Source organism: Chlorocebus sabaeus, chromosome 18, assembly GCF_047675955.1.
Source record: "Chlorocebus sabaeus isolate Y175 chromosome 18, mChlSab1.0.hap1, whole genome shotgun sequence".
NCBI classification, from domain to species: Eukaryota; Metazoa; Chordata; class Mammalia; order Primates; family Cercopithecidae; genus Chlorocebus; species Chlorocebus sabaeus.
In genome coordinates, this window is record NC_132921.1 from 32,491,781 (window position 1) to 32,501,930 (window position 10,150).

General features: G+C 43.1%; 1 pseudogene; it reads right to left on the reverse strand.

Moving 5' to 3' along the window:
• Positions 1–8,978: 8,978 nt before the first annotated feature.
• On the reverse strand, positions 8,979–9,886 carry LOC103222422 (large ribosomal subunit protein uL10 pseudogene; annotated as a pseudogene).
• Between the last annotated feature and the right edge of the window lie 264 nt (positions 9,887–10,150).

Below are 10,150 nucleotides of genomic sequence, written 5' to 3' on the forward strand. Positions count from 1 at the left end.
CTCTAATGCATAAGAGTGACTGTCTGGGGTCCTGTGTAGAAGAGGACCCTGAGGTTGCACCCATGACTGGTAGGAAAGATTGACGGGCTCATTGGTACTGTTTGCATGGGTCTAGAGAAGGGAGAGTGTGTGCTTTAGCCATTCTCCTCTGCACAGTGCTGGGAGTTTGGAGTTGGGTGAATGGCAGAATTCATGGATCCAGAGCTCCTTCTGTGAAGAGCAGAACCATGTCCAGAAGTGAAAGTGGAAAAAGGTGGTCTGGCCTTCATGGCAGAGTGGCCTGGCCTAGTTCAGGCTGCTATTTACACAGTAGATTCCTCAGCACAGCTCTCCTTTGGGGTACCTGTAACACATATCTGGAATCCAACACAGCTACATACAGTCATGGAGACAAGGCAAAAGGAGATGTGACCAGAGGAAGGCTTGAACTTTTGGGTTCATTTCACATACCCCAGATACTGAGCTATTAGGAATTGGATTAACTCCAGACCCTCCCTCATTAGTAGCTCAGAGCATTTTGATATAGTGGCAGCCTTGTTCTGGATTTGCACGTAAGGCTAGATCTCAGTGACTCCCAAAGAGCTGTGCTGCCAGGGCAGAAATTAATGAGCATAGAGACCCTGTTCGCAACATCTTTAACCTAGATAAGCACAATAGCCTCCCAGTCTTCAGGTTTATTCCACTCCAATTCGTCGTTACTAATGCCAGAATGTTCTGCTAAAGCATATTTCTCATCCTCATAGCCCACTGTTATGATTCTTCAATGAATCTCCTTCACCTACAGTATAAAATCTAAGCTCCCTAGCCTGGTCTGGTGAGTCTCCCATGACATGCACTTTCTGTCTGTCTGTGACCCTGTGCATCACCATTTCTGCCCTTGCCTTATGTTCTATTCACATGGAACCACTTGAGGACACCAAAAGTCCTGAGTTGCTTCCCTCTGCCAGTCCTTTGTCCATCCTGCTTTCTCTGCCTCGAATGTTCTCCCCAACCTTCACTGCTGAGGTCAGCGGAATCCAAAGATGACTCCCAATGACTCTTGCCTTTATATAATCTCCCCCGCTTGAATATGGGCCAAATCAAGTAATATGATGGGATGTCATCATAATTGGGTTACTGTTTAGCTGACTTTGAGTTAATCAAAAGGGAGAGTATCCTGGGTGGGCCTGACCTGATTGGAAGAGCTTTTAATAGATGGTGACACATCAGAAAGATGTGGCCCTGCTGGCTTTGGAGACTTAAGCTTCCATATTGTGAGAAGCCATGTGACAGTAGGCTCAAGGAGTGGAGAGACTCTCTGATCAACAGCCAGCAAGGAATAGGGACTTCAATCCTACAGTGACACACAACAGAATTCTGCCAACAATCTCAATGAGCTTGGAAGAGGTCCCCAAGCTCTAGATGAGAACCACAGATGCCCAACACCTGAATTTCTACCTTGTGAGACCCTGAGTGAAGAATACGGCTAAGCCTCACCTGGACTCCTGACCCATGGAAACCACGAGATAATAAATATGTATTGTTTCAAGCTGCTGTGTTTGTGGTAATTAATTATGCACCAATAAGAACTCTTCCTGATGCTTCAAGATTCAGCTCAAGAATTATCTCCTGTAAGATTTACTTGACTCTGTCAGGTGGAATGAGCCGCTTCCTGTGTGTCCCAGGCTCCCCTTGTAGCTGGGCTTATTTATTAACATGTCACATGCTATGGACTGAATGATGTCCCCTACAAAATTCATAATTGGAGCCCTAACTCCCAATGTGATGTATATGGAGATGGGGTCTTTAGGAGATAGTTAGATTTGGATGCCATGGAATCAGTGTTTTTATAAGAGGAAAGCATACTGGGTTCTCTTTGTGCAACGTGAGAACATGAGAAGATGGCTGTCAACAAGCCAAAAAGAGAGCCCTTACCAGAACCCAACCATGCTGTCACCTTGATCTTGGACTTCCAGCCTGTGAAGAATATAACTGTGAAGAATAAATTTCTGTGGTTTAAGTCATCCAGGAGATGGTATTTTGTTACGGTAGCTCAAGCTGACTAAGATGCTATCTGTTTACTTGTCTGTTCCCCTCACTGGACTGTGAGACCCTAGAGGGGAGCTATTGCCTTGTTCACCCTCATCTCCCCAGTGCCTGGCACAGTGTCTGGAATATGGTAACTGCAGTAACTGAGGCCAGGGGCCATAGCTCCCTCCAGCCTAGCTTTGTTCCTCTTCAGCATCCCTCAGATATCCACAGCGTCCGAGGCTTTGGAATGTCCTTCCTCTTAGGATTTCTCAGAGGAAATCAACGAGACATGCCTCTAAAATAAACAATCAGGCATTGGAAGATATAAATGCCCGCTTGTACCAAATATCACAGCCGTTTCATAATTTATAGACAGTTCTGGGGAGATAAATATTGTTTTTGATTATTTTACTATGAATAATTGAAAGCAATCTCAGAGTACATTAAGCAGAATCCTAGTCCCATGAAAAGCTCAACAAAGAAAAAAGGTTACATAGTGAAGGAGATTTGAGGAGTGCTTCTTCCCATTTCCCTTTCTTAGAGAGCCAGAGAGCACCTGAACACATTGAAGACCATGAAAAGTCTTGTAGTAAAGAAACCCGCCTAATAGTTCAATCCAACACATCTCATGTTTATGTGTTAAAAATGAACTCAGCAATGAAATAATACCTGTTAATTTCTCATGGTTGGAAAATACTTTGGGAAGTTTTGTAGAATGTGATCTAAAATTCTATAGCCCTAAAAGCTCCTTCTGCCTTCTGCTGTCAGGAATGTGGATATCCAGGCTGAGACAGTGAATCCTTGTGTTGCACATGAGGGAAATGAGGCCGAGAGAGGCAGAGTTACTTGTCCTAAGCACATAGTAGGCTTTGACTGACGCAGGAGCAAAGCACAGTACATTCCTTACTGCCAATGCAGGGTCCTCTGCCCTCGTTAAATTGGCTCGCTAAGAAGTAGATCAGTCAGCACATTCTTCACCCTGCTTATATGTTGCTGTGTAACAAATCAACTCAAACTTCGTAACATAAAATATGAACAAACACCTTTTATTGTTATCTCTTCTAGTTTTGGGGGTTACTGGGATCAGCGAAGTGGTCCTTGCTCAGGGTCTCTCGTGGAGTTGGCTTTAAATGACGGCTGAGGCTGGGGTCATCTCAAAGGCTTTCCTATTTGCATGTGTGATGGTGGATGCTGCCTGTCAGCTGGAAACTCAGGAGGGGCTGCTGGCCATAACACCTGGTGACAGGCTTCCAAGGTGACCTGGGCTGCTTCACAGCATGGTGGCTGGATTTCAAGGGCAAATGCACCCATGCACACCCTTTTATGACCTAACCTTGGAAGTCATGCAGCATCTTTTCTACTGCCTTCTACCACTTAGAAGCAAATCACTCAAGTTGCCCCAAATTTAAGGGGAAGGGAATTAGACTCCACGTTTTGTTGGGAAGAGTCTCAAAACATTTATGGACGTGTTCTAAAACCACCATGTTCCTATTCTATCTGGTGACTCATAGTCCTGCCCTCTTCCCCCAGACAAGTTCCTCTGGTCTCTGCATGTCACTTGTTAGTGGTAAAGAGACGTTACCATTACAGAATTTTCTCATTCATAAGTTACAAAACTTAGCAAATGTTGGTTAATACATCTGTGACACTGGTAACTTTTTTTTCTTCTTTGGAGGAGAGATTAGAACTAGAGTCCAGGAATTCCTAAAATGTGGTATTCACCTTGAGCCCCAATTACACTCATCTTTATGCAGTCACACTCATTATGGTCTGTTTCTGACCATCAAAATGTTCACTTCATATACAGCATGGATAAATTTCAGTCCCCAAACTCAGATATGCAGGAAATAGTACTTCTCTTATTATTCCATAATTCAATCTCTCTCCAGTCACAGTTCTGATGAAGATGGGGGCAGCAGAATTTAATCTCAGCCAATTTATTATTTGCCCTCCTCTCTACACCAGAGCTGCTAGAGAAGCAGGAGCCCACCCCTGAGATGTGAGTATGCTCCTTAATCTCTATAAGCCAGGCCTGTAACAACCAGGCCTGTGCTTTAATGTTCGGTAGAACCATTCAAGACCTTGGAGAGTGAAGCTTGCAATTGTGTAAGAGCTTCGCTGGAGCCACCACACACACCTCAAATGGTCCCCTTTGAGCTCCTAAAGTCTTGCTGACTCTGGGGTCCTCCCTGCCCTATGCAGCTGGGAACATGGCTGGCCTGACTGTGGCCAGAACGGTTCTACCTTTGCCCATTAGGATCAGTGTGATCTGTTCTCCTACACATCACTCCCTTGCCTATGTGATTGGCTGGGCTAAGTTAGCCAGCCTGGATCTGGACTCTCTCTACTTATGAAATATAAGACTTATACGAATGCAGGTGGGCAATATGCCTCATTGTGGTCATGCTCATTATGGTTTGTTTCTGACCATGAAGATGGTTATTCCCTATTTATGAGATGTATTTTTTTTTTCTTTTTTTTTAGAGGGATTCTCGCTGTGTCACAGGTTGCAGTACAATGGCGCAATCTCAGCCCACCGCAACCTCCGCCTCCTTGATTCAAGTGATTCTCCTGCCTCAGCATCCGAGTAGCTGGGATTACAGGCATGTACCACCACGTCCAGCTAAGTTTTAAATCATTGTATGAAGGAAAGAGTATCTTGTGATAATGAAGAGGGGAAGGTTGCTTTCCTGAAAAACTTTTGTTTTAAACTTTAGTTTTCTAATTATATATGATTTGTTCCTAAAAAATTTTGGAAATACAGAAACTAGAAAGCTAACATCTTCCATAATTCCATCCCTATAAAAGTAATCACTGTAAAAGATTTAGCATCTACTCTTCAAAATCTTTTTCTATGTATATCCTGACATGAAGACTTGCTGTTATTTTTAACAAAAATGCTTCATACATGTACATGCTATTTTGCAACTTCCTCCTTGTGGCTAAGGCTGTATTTTAGACATCTTCTTTGTCAGTATATTTAGACCTGGGCAACTTAGGGAGACAAGGAAGGTCTTCTCTACTCTTTTTTGGACTTGAATTTTCATAGCAAGAGTCCATCTCATTACCATCAGTGGCTTGTATGACCACTACTCTAATCTCAACCACAAGATTAGAGTGAAAAGCACAACGTTGTCCCCATTTATGTTCAGGGAATGCAGAGATGGCCCCTACGTGATATTGATGATGATAATAAAAATGGTGGTAGTGATTATAATAATAGATCTTCACATTTGAAAAGCATTTGGACCTACCTTATGGAGGAAATTCAAAAAAATTATATTTGCTATTAATAATGTTACAACAAATAAAGGCCAAGCTCAAAGCTGGGGATGCAAAAGGACCTGGAGCAGTTTCCTCAACACAGCTTCCTGACTGTGCTCTTTCCTCCCCTCTAATATATCAGTGCCATTTATGTTTTCCTTTCTGCATTTCAAGGAATAGCAAGGAATGGATTTGTTTCCATTATATCTGTTTCAAGTTGTTCTTACTCCTATCTTCCTGAAGGAGTGAATGTTTCCTTCACTCATATATGAGTCCATATAACTTCTTTACAGTTTAGTTTCTGATATATTTAACAGAAGGGGAGAAATTTTTACAAGTAAGGGCCTTTGGGGGAAGATGCCTCTGAGTCTTGCATAATTTATTAATGGGAAAAACATTAATTTCACATTTCATTCTGCTGCAAAATCCATATGACCCCAGTCAGTTTGGTAAGTTTGCAAGGGTAGAGCTGGCTTTTAAACACAGTGAGTGTGGGACACTAGCTGTGAGATTAGGATAGACGTTGGCCTTTAACTTTCCCAAACCCTTCTTTGCAGAGGGGAAAACTGAGGCCAAGAAGGGTGAAGTGTATCACAGAAGGTCACAGCCAGTCTGATGCCAGGCCCCCAACCCAATGTGTCTTTTCTGGGTGAAAAAGGAAACAGAGGCCTTGACTTCGAGGCGCCAGCAGGATCTGATGGGACATGGATGCCTGAAATCTCCTTCAGTGATTAAAAAAATTTATAGGTAAATGTCTATCAAGAAAGTTGCATAGAGAGACTCTGGAAGAAAATAATTACATATTTCCCATAATGGGAGATCAATTTATTATATAAAAATGTTCAAAGCATTCAAAACTCAGGAAATATAATGAGCATATCAAAAATTATCTGCATCTGAAAAAAATCTCCTCTTTTAAGACTGGAAATAGAAAAAAGCTGAGAGACAAGAGGAGCCAACTCCAACTTATACAAGGTTCCTTAGAATGGTGTAAGTGAGGGGAGTGCTGGGTGGAGGTTGGCTGACTGAATTATGTCACTAACTTACTGTGTAGGACGTGGGCAAGTCACATCACTTCCCAAGACTTTCATTTATTTTCCTGTAAAATAATAGTCTTAAACTAAATAATTTCTAAGGACGCCTAGAACCATTAGAAGTTCCACCTGACCTTATTCCAACCACCTGCAAATTCTCACCAGTTTCTTCCAACCTGATGAGTTTCTTGTTGATTGTCAGCACTCAAGAGACTGCAGTAATTCTTCTTCCATTTTAATTAAAATCTTAACCTGCCTAAAAATTATTGCTGTCAAGCCAGGGACTCAGAAACCCATGCTAATTAACATGGATTGGCATTCTCAACATTCTCTGTCAAATGACACTTTATTTTTCATCTTGGAGACAAGTATTTTTTAACGTCTTGTTATTTCTGAGTTGTCTTTAATGCTTAACACACCTCTGGGTGTACATAATGTGTGGCTTACTCTCCTTTCCAGATCATTTAAATTAAAAACAGTTGGGCCTAAGAATGATTCTTCCAGCACTCTGCCTGATGCCACCAACCAAGTCACCATATGGTCTTTTGTCCTGAGTGTGGCCTTTCAGGCTGAGACATTTTGTTTGAAATTAACAGATTTTGAATGTCAGGTCTTAGTGCCCTGACCCTTGTATTTTCCTGAGTGCTTTCCTGTTTTAATGAAAAACTGTGATTCGTATCTTCAATCTACACCTTAGAAAACCTCAACTGCAAGACAGTAAACTTAACTGAGGAAGGTAATGGTGATGTTAATGACGACAGGTAACATTCATTCACTAAAGGTTTATGACACCAGCCAGGCACTGTGCTAAGTATAACAAGAAATATATTTGGTCTTTGTCTCCAGTTGCCAACACAGTGCTCCTAAAACTGTTGGAATTTTCTGAATAATGATGTATTGTTATTCATAAGGAACCCCTTTCAGTCACACCTGAGTTTATGCTAATGCAGTGACTTAGGACTCCTAGGTAGCCTCAGGAAGGGGCTGATCACCAGAAAGACGGAGTGATTAGAGAGTGGGAATCTTCAGCCCCACCTACTACCCTCTGCGGGAGCGCTGGAGATTGAGCTCTATAAAAACTCTTGAACAATGAGGTTTGGAGAGCTTTCAGGTTAGCAAACACATGGAGGTGCTGGGAGAGTGGTGCACCCAGAGAGGGCACAGAAACACTCTGCACTCCCCAGACCTTGCCCTATGCACCTTTTCTGTTTGGCATTTCCTGAGTTGTATCCTTTACAATAAACCAGCAAACAAAAATATTTTCCTGACATCTGAAATGCATTCTAGCAGATTATCAAACCTGAGAAGAGGGTTGTGGGAACTGCACATTTATGGCCAGTTGCTAAGAAGTTCAGTGACCCTGTACTTGTGACTGATGTCTGCAGTTGAGGCAGTCTTGTGGCACCGAACCCTTAAATCTGTGGAATCTGATGCTAACTATCTAGAGTTAGTGTCAGAATTGAATCAAACTGTAGGACACCCAGTTAGTGTCCAGAGAATTGGAGAATTGGTTTTTGGTGTTGGAAAATACTCTGGAATGACACATGTATTATCCCATACTGAATCCTCTCAGCAGTCTTATGAGATAAGTAGTTATCATGGTCATTGTACAGATATGGACCCTGAAGCCCAAAGAGATTAAGTAACTTCTTCAAGGTCAAACAGTCAACAGTACAGGCAGGATTCAACTCCAACCATCTGACTCTATATAAGTCCATTTGTGTTGCTATAATGGAATACCTGAGACTGGGTAATTTATTAAGAAAAGAGGTTTATTCAGCTCATAGTTCTGCAGGCTATATGGGCATGGCGCCAGCATCTGCCTGGCTTATGGTGAGGCCTCAGGAAGCTTACAATCATGGTAGAAGGGAAGGGGAGCCAGCATATCACATGGCAAGAGAGGGAGCGAGAGAGAGGGGAGGTGCCAGGCTTTTTTAAGCAATCAAATCTCAAGTGAACTAATAGAGTGAGAACTCACTCTCATTACCAACAGGACTGTACCCAGCCATTCATGAAGGACCCTCTCCCATGACCCGAACACCTCCCACCTCCCATGAGGTCTCACTTCTAACATTGGGGATCACAATTCAACATGAGATTTTAGAATGGATGAATATCCAAACCATATGAGAAACCTTAAGGAATGAAAGGAGAGTGGGATGGTCCCCATATCTGTGAGTGCCCCAGCATATCAGCAGCAGAAAGAAAAAGACTCAGTTCTGAGTTAGTTGGTCTGCACTTGTTTATGCAACAAGCATTTCTGAAAAGTCTACTGTGTGCCTATGTGAGGCACTGTGTTGGCTTAAGTTGACTAAAATAGTCTCTGCACTGCAGGAGCTTGGGATCTAACACCAGGAGCAGCTAAGTGTGCATAAATTATTACAGAGGAAGAACAGAACATGATCCATACCATGGAAGGTACAAAGTACAGGGAATTCAGAACAGGCCAAGCATTTCAAGCAGGAGTTACCAGAAAGTTGCAAGCTCTTTAAATAACTTTTGTTCTCTGTTTCAGCTGAAAAACTGACACTACCTCACCTCAGGGGGTCATTTCTTTCTTTTTGTTTGCATGTATCTTTTTTCTTTTCTTTTCTTTTCTTTTTAAGAGAAGCAAGCCTTTATTTCCTTGTTTTGCAGATAAAGCTAGCTGAGTTTGTTGCTTTTCGGTGATTAGTCAAAGAGACCAAATTCCATATCCTCCTCTGACTCTTCCTTGATTTCAACTTTGTCTGGGGCTGCAGCAGCAGTAGTAGCAGCAGTCTCCACAGAAGCAGCAGCCACAAATGCAGATGGAGCAGCAAAGATAGACTTGAACTTTCCAGCAAGCAGGAAGGTGTAATCAGTCTCCACAAACAAAGGCAGCACCCATTTGTACCCGCTGATGATAGAATAGGGAACTGATGCAACACTTGGGTAACCAGTCTGCAGACAGAGACTGGGAGCATTGCAGACACCCTCCAGGAAGCAAGGATGCAGTTTCCTCTGCCACGTCAAGCACTTCAGGGTTGTAGATGCTGCAGTTGTCAAACACCGGCTGGATAATTAGCTCAAAGGAGGAGGGGGAGATGTTCTGCATGATCACCAGTGTGGCTTCACTGGCTCCCAATTTGTCTCCAGTCTTAATCAGTGGCACATCACTCAGGATTTCAATGGAGCCGCCGTACATCTTAGTTCCTGATGCCAAAAACCTGAAAGAAAGGTCTTCTTGGGCCCCAGACCAGGGTTCCAGGTGAGCACAGTGACTTCACGTGGGGCAATGGCACCAGCATAAGTGGTAGCAAGTGCCTGATCTCAGTGAGGTCCTCCTTGGTGAACACAAAACCTACATTCCCCTGGAAATGAAATGAGACAATGGTTTCCCCAGAGCTGGGTTGTTTTCCAGATATCCTTGGATGGCCTCATTCATCATGGTGCTCTTGTCCACCAGCCTTCCCTTGCAGGGACATTTGGATCTGCTGCATCTGCTTGGAGCCCACATTATTCACTCCCACAATCAAGCATTTTGGATAATCATCCAAATGTTGGATAATCTTAAGGAAGTAGTTGGACTTCCAGGTCTCCCTGTCTTCCCTGGGCATAATAGCAGTGTGTCAGGGATTGCCATGGCAGAGTTTTAAAGACGATGTCACTCTCACAGGATGCCTGGAGATAGTTGCATGTGTCTTTACAAAAAAGCATGTAAAAAATCAAATGCCTGTTGTCTGATGGCTTCAGGTGAGCCTACTGTTTTATGCCTCATCCATTTGTTTGGAGTGCAGAAAGTTCTACCCCAAGAGAGGAGCAAGAAGCTTTGCCTGTGGGGTGCAGGGTCTGCACCCTGGGGTGCTAGGACCATGGCACCT